The following is a 15035-nucleotide window of genomic DNA, read 5'->3' as shown; positions in this document are numbered from 1 at the left end:
TGTGTCACGTGGCAAAATCTATGGTTCTGTTTTACATTCTGAACATTTACTGCAGCGAAACGCAGAGAAATAGGATATGAAGCCGCAAAACCCAGAGAAATAAAGACATGGCCAATAGCTTTGATAAAGACCCAGGGAGAGAGTGAGCACAGATCCCAAATGCACAGAGAGACACAGAGACGCTCTCACACGAAGTGGCAACAGCACCCACAGAATGCCATCCTCTTGGAAAACAGCCACTAAACAGGTTGAAAAAGTGGAAGCAGAATCATTCGGTCAGGAGCTCAAGCACCAGCCCTGGCTCTTACTAGCTACAGGACACTGGGTAAGTTTCCCTTGTAACTATCCAGGTTTCCACTTCCTTATCAAAGGTGATGATTAAAATACAAAGATGCATCGGTTGCAAAGAGAATTACGTTCAACACTTAGCAAAGTGCCTGGCCGCTCTTATTATGATCACAGACATGCTTCACAAGGTTTTGGGGGGGGGGGGTGCCTGAGAACTTAAATAATCATCTCAGGGCGCCGGGGTGGCTCAGTTGGTTAAGTGTCCAACTCTTGATTTTGGTTCAGGCCGTGATCCCAGGGTCACGGGATCCAGCCCTGCATCAGGCTCCCAGTGGGGTGTGGAGGCTGCTTAAGATTCTCTCTCTCTCCCTCTGCCCTTCTCCCCTGCTCATGCTCTCTCTCTCTCAATAAAATGAAAAAAAAAATTAAATAAAGGTCATACGGAATAAGTGGTGGCTGTTTTTATTAAAGTCTGAATAGATACGTGTAAAACATTCTGCATGAGGTCATAATGTTTAAGAAGAGATGCTCTAGACTGGGTAAGAAATTGTACCTTCGTATAGAAATTGCTAAGATGTTTTCTTTGTGGGGGAGCAAGGCACAGATAAGATAGATGGCCTCTGACTCAAATCTGTTTTATTTAAAACAAAAACTGGCCAACTCGTCATCAGATTTTTCAGTGAGAAAGATACTGAGAAGATAGGAAAATGCATTAAGCGTGCCACTGCATACCTTTGACCTCTGACACCCTGATCACCTTTCTCTTCAGGTTTTGGGGTGTTTAGCCTTTTTTTCCCTTCAATTTCATTATATTTTAGAGGAGATGGGGTAGCCTACAGCCACGTAGAGTCATCCAGGCGTGGCTACCCCCTGAAATAATGACATGTCGTTTTGTGCTCAATCCTGTTTCTTTTTCCTCCGAGAAGGAGATTAGGAGGTCCGTGGGGAACCCGACAAAACACGGTAGAAGCCGCGGGTGAGCAGAGAACCTGCCCCAGCCACCCTCACACTTTCTTCTTCCATGACTTCTAGATACCTGTCACCTCCACGCCAGGTGTGAGGAAGGAGGAGATGGTCACCCAAGAGACCGAGAAGAGCTGCTCGGATGATCAGATGAGGCCAAGTTTAGCATGCAGGAGGGACTTCTCATCCGTGTTTTCCCTAACGGCAGCAAGGAGCGCGAGAGAAACGGCTGCACAGTTGTACACAATGTTAAGGAGTATTCTTGGAAAGATCGGGGGTGAGAGTGAGTTAAGCTTTGCAAGCCGACGTTGTTTCCAACACGTTGAGGACAGAGGCGCCGGCACATTAGCCGAGCGGTCAGGCGTACCGTGTGTGGTGCTTAACTTTACGCATCAACTTGCTGGCTCCCAGGGCACCCAGGCGCTGGGTAAACGGTATTTCTGAGTGTGTCCGCGAGGGTGTTTCCGCAGAGATTCACGTTTGGGTACGTGGACTGGATAAAGCAGATTGCCCCCTCCTCAGTGTGGGTGGGCCTCAGCCTGAATAGAACAAAAAAAGGAAGGGAGAATTTGCTCTCCATCCGGCTGCTTGCACTGGGATATGCCCTCCTGCCCTTGGGCTGGGAATTCTGCCATCAGCTCCCCGGATTCTCAGGCCTTTGGACTTGGACTGGAATGTACCCCAGAGGCCCCTGGGGCTCCAGCTTGCACACAGCAGACCTTAGGACTTGCCTATAATTGCATGAGCCAGTCCTTATAATAAATCTCTCTCTCTCTCTCAATCCCTCCCTCCCATATATGAGATACTGTGTACATGTCATGCATAGATACACATGCATGTATCTCTAAGTACATATACATCCTACTGGTTCTAACCAATATACTGAGATTTATGACTCACGGCATACGGACTGCAGCTGAAGCCGTGGATGCGGGTGACATCAGCCCAAGAGGGCATGTCAGGAGCAGAGAGGACAGCACCTAGGACAGCATCCATACTTAGGAGCAGGAAGGCATCTCTAAGGAGAAGCTGAAGAGGGAGGAGCAAAACCCAGAAGCCCTGGTGTCACAGACCCCGGGGCACAACCACAGGAGAATCCTGGAAGGAGAGGCATTTTAACTAGGACTTGGACACCCCCCTTGCCAACTTCAGACATTCAAATAGCAGATTTTCTACACTGACTTGTTGCTTTTCGTTGCGTCTCTATATTTATTTGCAATGTCACTGCCGGGGAGAGTTGCAAGTGGAAACGGCTATTGCTTCTTAAAATGTTTTTCTTCGAGGCTCGGCGGGGAACTGACGTGTGCCAAAATATCACTGCCCAGACCCCTTGTTGCTGGCAGGGGCACAGGCAGCCCGCGTGGAAGAACCATGTGTGATCAGCGTTAGCGACACCGACAGTGGGCGATCAGACCACGGCTCCTCCTTCCTGGAGCCAAGTGGACTTTATACCAGCACCTAGGAAGCATCCTCGTCCCACAGGGTTAGCCTGAGTTGAATGAAGCCTTTCTGTCCACCTTCCGAGTTACGGACAAATCCAGGATAAAGGAGACAGGTAAAGTCAGGAGGTGGGACGGTGACACTTAGGACCGCATTCAGTACATAGTATAACTGTGCCTTCAGAAAGTCAGGGTCGTGTAACAAGGCTCAGGCACGCACAGGAGGGGACTACGTTTTATTAAGAGAGATTACACTAGACATAGTAATGCGGTGCACAGTCCTTAACTGGAGCCTGGTGTGGACACAGAAAAGCAAGTCCTGAGACAACCGTGAGACAGCTGGAAAGCTGAACTAGGACTTGACATTGGAGATACTGGGGCATTATTCATTTGGTCAGGTATGATGGTGATCATGTGACTATAAAGTAAAAATTCCATTTTTGAAATGTTTATTTATCTTTGAGAGAGAGAACACGTGAGTGGGGGAGGACAGAGAGAGAGGGAGAGAGAGAATCCCAAGCAGGCTTTGCACTGTCAGAGCAGAGCCCAACATGGGGCTCAAACTCACGAACCATGAGGCCTGAGGCAAAGTCAGACACTTAACCAACTGAGCCACCCCAATGGCCCTAAAAGTTTCTTTTTTATTTTAATATTTATTTTTATTTTTGAGAGAGAGAGAGAGAGAGAGAGAGAGAGAGAGAGAGAGAGAGAGAGAGCGCGCTGGGGAGGGGTAGAGAGAGACACACACACACATACACAGAATCCGAAGAAGGCTCCAGGCTCTGAGCTGTCAGGACAGAGCCTGACATGGGGCTTGAACTCATGAACCATGAGATCATGACCTGAGTTGAAGTCAGACGCTTAACAGACTGAGCCACCCAGGCACCCCCCTAGAAGTTTATTTTTTTTAAAAAAAGAAATGCATACTGGTGAAGCATTTAGAGGTGAACTGTCATAATGTCTATAACTCACATTGCAAATATGGTAGAAAAAATGTGGGAGAGGGATGTCTTTCTTTTAAAGAGATACACGACACAATATTTAGGGGTTTAAAATGTTTCACACACACAAATTAATGAAACAAATAGAACAGAATTAGACATTACTAACGTTCACCAACATCTGGTCCCCCCTCCTTTCTGATGGCCTGGGTGGGTTTACACTCCGCCATGTTCTTGAAGTTAGTACCCTAACGGACAGGTCATCAGATCTGCCAATGGAGCATAAGCAGAAGTAATGAGGAACTTCAAGGGCAGCGTCTCCTTGTCTGCACTGGCTCTCAGCCTGCTCTGGGCCTGCACCATGGAGCACTCAGAAGTCTCTTGCCTTGATGTTGGAGCCTCTGTCAACCCGGGTCCGCACGCAAAGACCCTTGCCTTCCCGCCGACCTATGCTGGACATAGAGCAATACATTTTGTTGCTTTAAAAACTGCTATGGGGCACCTGGGTGGCTCAGTCGGGTAAGCCTCCGACTCAGTTCATGTTCTCTGCGTTCATGAGTTCTCTGTGCTGACAGCTCAGAGCCTGGAGCCTGCTTCGGATTCTGCGGCTCCCTCTCTCTCTGCCCCTCCCCTGCTCTCTCTCTCTCTCTCTCTCTCTCTGTCTCTCCAAAATAAATAAATGTAAATAAAAAAATATTAAAAAAAAACTGCTGTAAGGCCACTGAGGTTGTTTGTTACTGAGGTATAACATAGCCTTTCCTGACTGATACAGTTAACAAGTATTGAAGCTGGGTGACAGGTTGATTTTACGATAAAATCAATACAATTTTTTACAATACAATATTTTCACAATAAAAGATTCAAGAAATGATTTGCTTTGAAAATGAGTCTCTATCTCGCTGGCATCGCATCAAAACTTCGGCATATTAACGTCTTCTTTGTGGTGCTGAAGCCAACTCTACTGTCAGCGTAACTATTTTGATACAGTGGAAAGAGTCAGGACTCGGTACTATTTGTAACATTTATTCTGATTGACAAGAATCAGGTTCTCTGGATTTCACTTTCCTTCCCCCATAAAAACGAAGAGTTTAGATGACACAGCTTCTGAGCTGCTTTCCACTTCTAAACTATAAAGATTAAGTAATTTACGTATGTATCCGATTATTTCTAAATGCATTTAAACATATATGATAGGCAGCTGATTTTAAATCTATTTGCTTTTTCTTTGAGCTTAAATTTCTTTCTCGATCGAATTAATTTTGTTTCTTGTGTAGATACACTGCCAAGGAAAACATTTTTAAGAAGATGGTGACTTTGAGGGTGAAAGCAAATAAATGTCATCTTCCCATCCCAAAGCATTTGCCAAATAGTAGCCCATATAAGGACTGAGTAGGTACGAAGCACCTTGAGGAGACCCAGGGCCAGAAGGGGGAGAACTCAGTGTATGGTAAATATACATTTATAGAGATAAGACTGTTTACAACTCTTACTCTTACAAAGAAAGCTAGGGCTATTTTAAGTGTCAGAAATTGGGACTTTAGTGCTATTTTAAGGCAATAAATTCAATACTTAAATAGACATAGTAATCAACAAGATACCACCCAGGAATAATATACTTTGAGAAGATTCCCTGGTGACTAAGGGCCAGAGGCTGGGAGCAAACACTTCCTCACGTCACTCTTCTGGTTTCCACGTGGAAGGATCTCACTGGAGTGACACTCTGGGCCCCTTCTACTCTCTGCTTGCCCCATGGAGGAAAAAAGGGCTCATATGACTGATTATCATCAAAGTCAGGACGGTGGTTCTGTTACTGCGGTGGCTACTGAAGGTGGCAGGGGACATACAGAAGAAGCTTCCAGGTTGGATGGCCACTCTCGGTTTCTTGACTTGGTTAGTGCTTTCCAGTATATATCTAACAACAATGCCCTTACGTCACATATTCGTCTTTTGTGGTTTTCTGAATTTTCACTTTACAGTAAGAAGAGTCTGACTGGTCATTTGGGGCAAGGGACGTAAGGGTCAGTGGCTTGGCCCCTTCCTTTCCCATCTCTCTTTGGGGGGGTACCTATCTACAGAAGTGGGCCTTCTCCACTCCTCCATGCCTTGGGCCATAGGGCACCAGGTCCCCCAAAGATGGGGAGGCCAACAGTTATGACAGCTCCAGTAGCTGTTCAGTTCTGTCGGTGACTGAGGAAGTGGGTCTTGTTCTGGAGCCTGGTACCGGGAGGTCCATTTGGCTGCAGAAGGAAAACCCGGTTTGCTAACAGCCAGGGCTAACGGCCCTAACACCAGGGATCAGAGGGAGAGAGGAAAACGCTTGAAAACACCAACATGGATGTTGACTCTCCCACGCCCACACCCTTTTCTCAACAGGTTGGGTGGGGGGGTAGCATAGGGCATTTTTTATTTTTGGTCTTATTTGTTACCAGCCAACAGTGCTATAGAAGACGAGAAAACAAGACAAGGGGAAAGGTGTTAAGTCGGATAGGTATCCGCAAGTAGAATGAAAGCCATCGGCAGCATTCCTAGGATGTGTTAAAAATAAGTTCGCAAGCAGAGCATGTGTGTGTTAAACACGGACAGAGAGGGAACGGAAAGACTAAGAGGTACCTGCAGTTCGTGACTCTAAATATTCATGAGGTTTTCATTCGACCACCCTGTCTGGCCCTCTGTGTCCTCAGTCTAAGAAATGCAAATAGAACCCCGAGCTGTGGAGCTGCTCACAATAGAGAGCTGGCTGGCGACAGTGATGGGGACAGGGGTGCCTGGCTGCGGGCACCTCTCCGGATTGGGTCTCCTTGTTCAAACGTCCATCTGGCCCTTGTGACAACAAGGCTGGCATGGTTCACGCAGCAAAGACAGACAGACACACAGGTGACATTAACACAGCGTATCGAGGATTCAGGGAGTGAATCCCCACCCACCTGCTTGCACCCAGCCCTGAGACCATTAGTGAACCCTATTTCTTTCCCTTTGCTCCTCCCTGTGTGTCTTAACTGACCTGATCTAAGTGCTTGGAGCGGCTTAATTTGTCCTTCTGTGCTGGGATGTCCGGGACCACTTGCCTGGACTGGTGGTGTCCAGCAGGCGATGACTATGGGATGAACCCCAACTAAGTGCACGGGAAAAACCAGGTTACACTGGCACGAAAGCAGTATTTGAAAGGAAGACCTCCAACCTAGGAGACTGAGAAAACTGACGAGTTTTTACAATTAGAAAGGCTTTAAGCAAGAGATTAGGAAATAAATCCAGGCCAAAAATTCAATGGAAGCCTGATCAAATCTAAAGAGAAAAGACAACCCAGAAAACCCAAAGGCGAAGGAGATGGCCCCGGGGTTGGTGAGCCGTGAGGAGTGTGGGCAAGGCCGAAGTCAGCCGGAGCAGGGCCTGGGGGCTGACCCCAGATGGCTCCTGCCTACCCCACCTTCTCCCCGACTCTGCCTGGGGGCAGAAAGAGGATCGCCATGGTCGAGGGCACAGAGTATGACCCGCAAACCCAAAAATACTGCTCGTGGCCCGGTCACCGATCACAAAACCGAGGAACTTACACCAGGTGAGACTAAAGAAGTGAAGAGTTTGATCAAATCTTAGGAAAACATAATGAGTTAACAGAGGGAGAGAAAAAAACAGATCCTGCTCTCAGCCACTTGGTCACTGTAGTTCTGTCTTTCCAAGACTGTCTGACAAAGGGAATCACGTCACCCTTGACGCCCGCAGCCAGGCTTCTTTCTCTGGGCGCCAGGCCCCCGACGTGGACCCTGGGTGCCAAACGTGTCAGTTGCGAGTCCCTTCTCGCTGCCGGGCATAACCCCGTGGAATGGTCGCTCATCCTTTCTTGTGCCAAAGGACACTGGGCGGTGTCCAGTGTTTGACAATTACGGCTAAAGCTTCTACAAGTTTCTGTGTGAACAGAACGTTTTATTTCTCGAGGGTCAAATCCCAGCAGTGGGACTCCCAGGCATCCACTAAGTGTATGTTGAACTCTGGAGACACTATTGAGCCCCCCTCCTGGGGGCTGTGCTCCGTCCTGCATCCCCAGGATGCATGGGGTTCCTGCTGTCTCACATCCTTGTCAGCACTTGGCGTCATTGGGGTTTTTATTTTAATCATCCTAATAGGGTTGTAGTGGCTCCTTCTAATTCTTTTTTTCCCCCCTCTTCTTGGGAAACTTCGGGGACTGACTGATCATAAAAACAAACAAATGAACAAAAACCAAAACTCTGTCACTTATTACAGACCTGGAAGAAAAAGTATGGAAAGTGGCTGAGGGGGAAAAAAGATCTGAAGAGCCAAAGAGCAAAAGAACTTTTGGACATCATCCGAAGAGGGTTTTAGGACCAGATGTTGTACAGGAAACATAAAAATAATGGCTCTCTTTCTGACAAGACAAGACGACCACGCAAAGCCAATGGTGCATTAAGGTGTTGGGGATACGTGTTCTCGCCTCCGGCAACCCCTCTGTGAGGTTGTGGAAAGACCCAGGAACCTAGAATGAGCACCCTCACAGCAGCAAAATGGCCTGTGAGCGAGCTACGCGAGCCCTTCACTCTCTCCCACTGTCCCATCCTTTTGAAGTTGCTATTTTTGATAACCATGTTTTCTTACCCCTGCTTCATGTCGGCAAGCAGGCTTTGGGGCTAAAAGTGTGTTCCAGTCTGGATCTAAATAGACACCAGTTTCATGCATGCACATACACACGCACGTGTGTGTGCTCTGACAGTGTGTTGAGTGTTACAACAACCTGGAAAATACTAACTAACCAGACTTGGGGGGACCCAAGTCCCCTATAAAACAAAGAGGTACAGCACAGAGCAGGCTGACCCAGAACCCGCGGCACGCCATTCCTGTGGGAAGACACAACTTCCCCAGGAGGGGGCTTGCTGGCGGTGACAAGCTTGGATGGGGGAGGCGGGGACCTGGAGGGGATGCCCCTGGGCCCTGGGGCATCCCTGTCTTGGTGCCGTGCTGATACCCGGGTTGCCTGGAAGGCCCCCATTCTTCACGTGCCGCTACAAGACCACGGTCAACCAAAGATTGGGGAGATAACAAGTTGGCTCCATTCCAAGCTGCAGCTGAAAACATAATTACAACGTATTTTACACGGAGTCCTAAACAATACCAAAATTTCGTCTGCAAGCCACTCTGGAAAACAGTGTGGAGGTTCCTCAAAAAATTAAAAATAGATCTACCCTATGACCCAGCAATAGCACTGCTAGGAATTCACCCAAGGGACACAGGAGTGCTGATGCACAGGGGCACTTGTACCCCAATGTTTATAGCAGTGCTTTCAACAATAGCCAAATTATGGAAAGAGCCGAAATGTCCATCAACTGATGAATGGATAAAGAAATTGTGGTTTATATACACAATGGAATACTATGTGCCAATTAGAAAGAATGAAATCTGGCCTCTTGCAGCAACGTGGATGGAACTGCAGAGTGTTGTGCTAAGTGAAATAAGCCATACAGAGAAAAACAGATACCATATGTTTTCACTCTTATGTGGATCCTGAGAAACTTAACAGAAGACCATGGGGGAGGGGAAGGAAAAAAAAAGTTAGAGAGGGAGGGAGCCAAACCATAAGAGACTCTTAAAAACTGAGAATAAACTGAGGGTTGATGGGGGGTGGGCGATGGGCATTGAGGAGGGCACCTGTTGGGATGAGCCCTGGGTGTTATATGGAAACGAATTTGCCAATAAATTTCATATTAAAAAAAATAAATTAAAAAAATTTGGTCTGCAAATTGACAGACTATAATCTGAGAAGTTGGGGTGCCTGGGGGGCTCACTCGGTTGAGTGTCCGACTCTCGGTTTCAGCTCAGTTCCCGATCTAAGTGTCATGGGACAGAGCCCCGTGTTGGGCTCTGTGCTGAGTATGGACCCTGCTGAAGATTCTCTTTCTCTTCCTCGGCCCCTCCCTGAGCTCGCGCTCGCTCTCTCTCTCTCTCAAAAACTAAAAACAAACAAAATAAACTGACAAGTTGTTGGCGAAAGGGTAGAGCAATACGACCAAAGATCACAACATTTCCAAGCGATGGGGGGGATACGGCCCGATTCGTATCTTAAAGCAACCATCTGGAGCTGTGTAATAGGTCACGGGCGACGTAACTCAGATGGCAGTGCACCAGTTGGACGAGAACACGGTATGTCACGGAAGTGGCGGACTGCGTTCCTGAAACTTTAGAACATCAAGGAAGACGTCCTTTGATAATAAGGGCTAAACAAAGACACGTTCCCTTAACAAGGAAGCCATTTTAACAGCTATCCAAGGGAGCGAGCCTTTCATCCGACAGGGGAGAGATGCGGTTATGAGAGGAGGTAAAGAGAGCCAGTGATGGTGGATGGGTTACGGGCGAAGGAGCACGGCCATGGATACAGACTGGGGGTTAGCGGCTGCTGTTCTGCCAGACCTGTGACGCCAGCTGTCCAGCCATGTCTCTCCAGTGACAGCAGCTGACCTGACTCGTGCCCCTGGGGGGGCTTCTGCTCCCCCTTCTCTCCAAGTGGGAAGTAGAGGAAGTTCCTTGGACTCATTCGGCCTAGAGAGAGTTAAGAAGCATCAATTAAAAATGGGAATGTGAACCGGTGCAGCCACTGTGGAAAACAGTATGGAGGTTTGTTAAAAAATTACAAACAGAGGGGGCGCCGGGGAGGCCCAGTCAATTAAGTGCCTGACTCTTGATTTTGGCTCAGGTCATGATCTCATGGTTTGTGGGTTTGAGTCTGCTTGGGATCCTCCCTCTCTGCCCCTCCCCTGCTTGTGTGCATGTGTGCATGCTGGTTCTCACTCAAAAATAAATAGATAAACTTAAAAAAAACTAAAAATAGAAATATCCTAGGATCCAGTAATTCCACTACTGGCCATTTACTCAAAGAACACAAAAACATTAATTCAAAAAGATGTATGCAACCTTATGCTTGTTGCAACATTATTTACAATAGCCGAAATATGGAAGCAATCAAATGTCTTTCAATAGATGAATGAATAAAGAGGTGGTACACACGTGTACACACACACACACACACACACACACACACACACACACACACAGTGGAATATTACTCAGCCATAAAAAGAATGGAAGCTTGCCATTTGCAACAACATGGATGAACCCAGATGGTATTATGCCAAGTGAAATAGGTCAGAGAAAGACAATACCGTATGATTTCACTTAAATGTGCAATCTAAAAAACAAAACATGTGTGCCTGGGTGGCTCAGTGGGTTAAGCGTCCGACTTTGGCTCAGGTCATGATCTCACGGTTTGTGGGTTCAAGCCCCGCGTTGGGCTCTGTGCTGACAGCTCGGAGCCTGGAGCCTGCTTTGGATTCTGTGTCTCCCTCTCTCTCCGCCCCTCCTGCTTGCGTTCTTTCTCTGTCTCTCTCAAAAATAAACATTACAAAATTAAAAAATAAAAAGTAAACAAAACAAGTGAACAAACAAGCAAATGAAACAACAGACTCTGAAATACAGAGAACAAACTGGTGGCTGCCAGAGGGGAGGTGGGCGGAGGGATGGGTGAAACAGGTGAAGGGGATTAAGAGGCACAAACTTCCGGTTGTAAACTAAGTCACAGAGACGAAAAGTACAGCATTGGGAGTAGAATCAATAAGATTGTAATAATCTTATGTGGTGGCAGGGCTACCTACATTCATCATGAGGAGCATTGAGTAATGGAGAGAATTGTACAATCAGTACGTTGTACACCTGAAGCTAATATAATATTGTACGTCAACTACACTTCAGTAATAAATAAATTCAGTAATAAATACTGAATAAAATACTTCAGTAATAAATAAAGCTTAAAAAGTAAATAGAACCTCGATCCGAGCACGACAACAACAACAACAACAACAACAACAACAACAAAATAGGTTGCCTAACAAAATAAACTCCTAAGGTTTTAAGGGTGCTGGTGTTTCAACATAACTCCCTCTCTTAGGAAAGTGGCCAAGAGGAAATCTGTCACAATGATGAAGCGTCTGCATACCTGGACCGCCCAAAATGCGGAAAAAGTTCTTTTAGAAATCAATACTATTAGATGTAAGTTAAACAAGTTCAAAAATGTTGTTGGTAAGTGCAGAGGTATATAAATTGTATTAAAAGCTGCAGGAGAAATATTGCTGTTTTATCTGAATTCTTGGGCAAATTATATCAGTTTGGCAGTTCTGAGTTAAAAAAGGGCTGCGTATCTTCTCTCTGACCTCATTATTTTACATTTTTAAAGTTTATTCATTTTTGAGAGCAAGAGAGTGAGCACAAAGAGGGGAGGGGCAGAGAGAGAGAGAGAGAGAGAGAGAGAGAGAGAGAGAGAGAATCCCAAGGAGGCTCCTCGCTGACAGCACAAAGCCCGATGCGGGGCTGGAACTCACAAACCGTGAGATCACAACCTGAGCAGAAATCCAGAGTCGGCATTTAACCAACTGAGCCAGTTAGGTGCCCCTAACCTCATTATTTTAAACCTTATGAATATCCTCTGTTGGTTTTGTGGGTCAGATAAATTATTCTTTACATACGATATTTTCAGGCATGAAAATACAAACATGTGCATTTAACTAAATTAAGAAATAACTCCTGTTTTATAAAAACAATGGGTTTTTGTACACTCCAAAAATTAATGCAAATTGTTTTAACATGGTTATTTCACTTCTGCTATCTGCATGTGATTTTTTAAACTATTTTTTTAAATTTATTAATTTTGAGAGATGGAGAGCAAGTGGGGGAGGGGCAGAGAAAGAGAGGGAGGGAGAAGATCACAAGCAGGCTCCCTACTGTGAGCGTGGAGCCTGAGGGGGGGCTCGATCTCATGCACTGTGAGATCATGACTTGAGTGGAGACCAAGAGCTGGGCACTTAACTAAATGAGCCACCCAGGTGCCCCTCTGCGTATGACTTTTAAACATCACCTCTTTGTTTTTAAAGTTGAGGATTATGTTACACTTTAGATATAATTCTTGAGATCTTTTGATTTTAACCCCTGGGACTAATATTAAGTTAATAAATAACATTGTCATCTGAAATCTTTGGTGATTAAAATGCATACAGATTACAAAAATGATCGATCACCCTATTAATACATACTTGCTTTTGGTGAAGTTCCAATTAAGACGGTAAATGTAGGTGGGATATATACTGCCTGTTACCCTACATTTGTTACTGTTAATTTGTTTTAAAAGGCTGAAATTAAGACTTTAAATTGTTATCTAACTACACATATGTACATTTGTGTGTATTTAAATAAATAAACATGCACATTAAAATGTGTTTGACTGAAAAAGCTTATGAATGATAAAGAGAACAAACAGTTCAGATAAATATTACTTTGATCTTTGAATATACAGTGTGCTCTAAAGAAAACAGGAAACAACAAAAGAGTCCTTTGTCTCCAGTGGAAGACACAACCCCACAGTTAACTCTTATCTACTGAAGAGCAGAGTTTCAGGAGGCTGTTCTGTTTGTAGCACTGATTTCTTGAATTATTTTATTTTATTTCTATGATTATTATTATTATTATTATTATTATTTTACGTTTATTTATTTATTTTGAGACAGAGAGAGCACAAGTGGGGGAGGAGCAGAGAGAGAGGGAGAGAGAGAATCCCAAGCAGGCTCCACACTGTCAGAGCAGAGCCTGACGCGGGGCTTGAACCCATGGACCGTACGCTCAGGACCTGAGCTAAAATCAAGAGTGGGATACTTAACCGACTGAGCCAGCAGGAGCCCCATCTTGAATCATTTTAAACAAAAGTTCCTCATTTCTAAACAGCTATATTTCCTTACCAGTATGCTTAGTTTAAACCTTGCTTTTCTGGTTTTAATAATTTCTTATCTTTAGAAAACTCTGACATATGTTCATATCTTGATGTGATTAAATGTTTGATGACTCTTTTGATATTGCCCTTCCCTGATCTAGGTCTACAGTGAAAACAAAACTGGCAGCTCAAAAAAAGAGAAAGTGATTAATTACATGGTGTTAAAATGTTATCAACATGAGTGTTTCAATTATTGTTTGCTTTTCCAGTTAAACAGAAGATACTTGGGTTTGTGTATAATGATTGAGGCAAAACTGTTCAAGAACTGATGTTTGTTCTTAGATATGAAACCTTTTTAACTTGGTGGCAACGATCATACATACTCTACAAAAGAAACCAAAGGTCCTGGGCATTTGTCAATATCCTTACTGAACATAACTTCCTTCCCTCTGGACCATCATTGACTCAATATACCCAAATGGAGGGTTCCACTCTTCTCCATTCTGATTAAATACCAAGGACTAATCAGAGCTATTCAGACTTATCATTTTCAGGTGGCTTCATAAACTACACAGCAGAAATAGGGTTTCTAGAAGTGGGGGGAAAAAAGAACCTCAATACAAAATGGTACCGGATACCAAAGAGACTTCCCAATGTAAAATGATACCAAAGAGATGACAAACAGACCTCCCAAGGGACAAAATTAGGATATCCAGTCCTCTGTTTGGGAAGAGATGACTGCATAGACATGTGTATTATTATCATCATTATTAGTTAAGCTTCCTAGGTAATTGTATTGTTTTGCTAGGGGCTGAGAACCACCGGCATAAGGTGTGAATTACCCATCAGTTCTGCAAACTCACACAATACTTGAGAGCGGAAAACCATTCATAGTATCAATGATACAAGTGGTGTTCCAAGCTCTTGGAGCTCTGTACCTGGGTACGGGAGCCCTGTGTTCTGATTGCACACACAATGTCGAGATGATTAGTTGTTACATTTTTAGCAACAGAATTCTAGCAGAACTTCCTGGGCAACTCAATCTTATTCTGAAAGTTCACATTATTAAATGAATACCACATTGCTTGCAGAAGAATACACTGATCATAGCCTTTAAGTCTGTCACACACACTTATAGGTACCGCAATCTGTGATATTTAAGGTAAAAAGTCGAAATAATCTTTTAACTAAAAAACAGCTTAGAACGTGTAGATAGCTCAGACATCTAAAAATATCTTTAAATATTGTCATTTTATTCATGGACCCCACTGAAGAATGAAATGTTTAAAAAATGCTATAATTAAAGAAACAATAATGTAATTATTGATACTGTGAGAATTATTACAACAGTAACAGATCAACACTATATCCTCTACAATTCTAGCTTAAAAGCCTATTGTTGTGTGGGGGGTGTGCCTGGGTGGCTCAGTCGGTTTAGCGTCCGACTCCGGCTCAAGTCACGATCTCGCGGTTCACCGGTTCGAGCCCCGCGTCAGGCTCTGTGCTGACAGCTCGCAGCCTGGAGCCTGCTTCCGATTCTGTGTCTCCCTCTCTCTCTGCCTCTCTCCCACTTGTGCTCTCTCTTTCTCTCTCAAAAATAAATTAAAAAAAAATTAAAAAAAGTTTAAAGCAAAATGTTGGGTCTTGAAATAC

The 15035-nt window shown here is 44.8% G+C and overlaps 1 long non-coding RNA gene across 3 annotated transcripts in view; it reads right to left on the bottom strand.

Moving 5' to 3' along the window:
• LOC132663717 (uncharacterized) overlaps window positions 1-15035 on the bottom strand; it is a 45365-nt gene that overhangs the window by 19073 nt on the left and 11257 nt on the right. For 2 of the 3 annotated variants that reach the window (XR_013551524.2, XR_009603236.3), the window contains 2 exons: window positions 10043-10171; window positions 534-1790 (listed from right to left, as the gene is read on the bottom strand). This is a non-coding gene — a long non-coding RNA (uncharacterized LOC132663717). Of the gene's footprint in view, window positions 1-533; window positions 1791-10042; window positions 10172-15035 lie in introns of those variants that run through there. The other variant, XR_013551523.1, reaches the window with a different exon arrangement.

The sequence above is a fragment of the Panthera onca genome, chromosome D4 (genome assembly GCF_046562875.1).
Source record: "Panthera onca isolate mPanOnc1 chromosome D4, mPanOnc1 haplotype 2, whole genome shotgun sequence".
Taxonomy (NCBI): Eukaryota; Metazoa; Chordata; class Mammalia; order Carnivora; family Felidae; genus Panthera; species Panthera onca.
Note: the sequence above shows the minus strand (reverse complement) of the source record. Positions and strands in the feature narration are given on the sequence as shown.